Here is a 2,348-nt window from a genome sequence, read left to right as displayed (position 1 = left end):
TTGTGGTGGATAGTTCAGTGATGCTGTCAACCCACCGTTGTAGTAGATGTGAGAAAGACAAATTCCATTTTAGGGGTTTTCAAGGAATAGGATTGAAACTACTGATGCCACAAAGCACAATCTATGGCACAACCACACTTGGAAACCATATACAGTATTGGCTGCCTCACTTCAAAGAGGATATTTGAGAGCTGGAAAATGTTCAGAAAAGGGCAACACAATTGATAAAGGGATAGGAGCAGCTCCCTTAGGAAGAAAAGTTACATCACTTGGGGCTTTTTAATTTAGAGTCTAGATGAGGAATGTGTATAAGGGTGTATAAAATTATGCAGGGCATGGAGAATGTGGCTGGGAATTAAAAGGTAAAGGTAAAGGTACCCCTGCCCGTACGGGCCAGTCGTGTCCGACTCTAGGGTTGTGCGCCCATCTCACTTAAGAGGCCAGCACTGTCTGGAGACACTTCTGGGTCATGTGGCCAGCGTGATTAAGCTGCTCTGGCGAGCCAGCACCAGCGCAGCACACGGAAATGCCGTTTACCTTCCCGCTATAAAGCGGTCCCTATTTATCTACTTGCACTTAGAGGTGCTTTCAAACTGCTAGGTGGGCAGGAGCTGGGACCGAAAGAAGGGAGCTCACCCCGCCGTGGGGATTTGAACCGCCGACCATACGATCGGCAAGTCCTAGGCACTGAGGTTTTACCCACAGTGCCACCCGCATCCCTGGTTGGGAATTATTTTTTCATAATACTAGAATTCATGGATATTCTATGGAGCTGAATGGTGTAAGATTCAGGACAGACAAAATAAAATACTTCCTCACACAGGACATAGTTAAACTATAGAATTTGCTCACATGACATAGTGATGGCCAGCAACATGGATGGCTTTATGTGAGGATTAGAAAAATTCATGGAGGAGAGGGTTATTGATGGCTACGAGCAATGATGGCTTTGCTCTGCCTCCAATATCAGAGGCAGTATGCCTCTGGATACAGTCGTACCTTTATTAAAAGAAAACATTTTGAAAATGATGTATAGATGGTACTTAACGCTGGTAAAATTAGCAAAGATCTACCATACAAATGATAATTTATTTTGGAAATGCAAAGAAAAAGAAGGCACATTTTTTCATACGTGGTGGACGTGTCCCAAGGTGAAAGACTTCTGGGAAAAGATTTATAATGAGTTGAAAAAAATGTTGAAAAATACATTTATTAAGAAACCAGAGGCCTTTCTACTTGGAATAATAGGATTGGAATTGCCCAAAAAAGGTGTTAGATTGTTTTTGTATGCCACTACAGCGGCAAGACTTTTATTAGCCAAAAATTGGAAATCACAAGAAATACCAATGATAGAAGAATGGCAGATGAAGATGTTGGACTTTTTGGAGCTGCCCGACTTGACTGGAAGAATCCGTGATCAGAAAGAAGAGGAGTACCAAGAAGATTGGAAGAAATTTAAAGATTATTTAGACAAATATTGTAACATAAGATAATTAGAAGTATCAAATAGGCTTAAAATTAGAATAAGAATAAATTGTAAAGAAATATGGATTTAGATTGTTAAGAAAAGAGAAGATAGTAAATTGAAGAGTTAATTTTATTAGAAAAATGATTTTGGAGAGCTGTTACAAGGTGATACAATGATATTCAGTTGGGGAAATTCGAGGAAGTCAGTTAACAATGAAAGACAAATTGGGTTTTACAAGTAACATGTGTTTATATTTTTGTTTCTTTTTCTTTTTAGTATTGTAATGTGTTTTCTTTTGTGTGTTTTTTAATGTTATATTTGTTATAAATGTGGAAAAGCAATAAAAAAATGGGGGGGGGGAGGGATGAAAACCTTGGGCTTTGAACAGAATCCGTTCCAGAAGTCCATTTGACTTCTGGAAACATTCAAAAACCAAGGCCCATTTTCCGATTGGCTGCAGGAGCTTCCTGCACTCAATAGGAAGCCACGGAAGCTGCGCTGGGCATTCAGCTTCCAAAGATCATTTGCAAACTGGAACATTTGGGAGTCAAAATGTGGTATTTGGGAGTCAAAATGGACAAGTACCAAGGCGTTTGAGAACCAGGGGCATCTTACCCATAGAGGCTAGTGGCGCAGGGCGCCAGGTGCCAGACTCTGGAGGGCACCAGGGAAGAGGCGGAGGCTGGACATGGCACCTCCTGGCATCAGCTTGCCACCCTCGCCCACCTCCGCCATGCCACGCCAAAGCAGCGCTGCACCTGGAGCCTCCATCTGTCGTGGCTACCACGGCATGAAGTGGCCAACTGAGCCGGGATGCGCCACATCTAGCCTCTGCCTCTTCCCCACCAGAGGAGCCGCCCTCCAGCTGCTGCCCACCTCT

Source organism: Podarcis gaigeae, assembly GCF_964106915.1.
Source record: "Podarcis gaigeae genome assembly, chromosome: Z".
Lineage (NCBI taxonomy): Eukaryota > Metazoa > Chordata > Lepidosauria > Squamata > Lacertidae > Podarcis > Podarcis gaigeae.
This window is presented reverse-complemented; position numbering follows the sequence as displayed.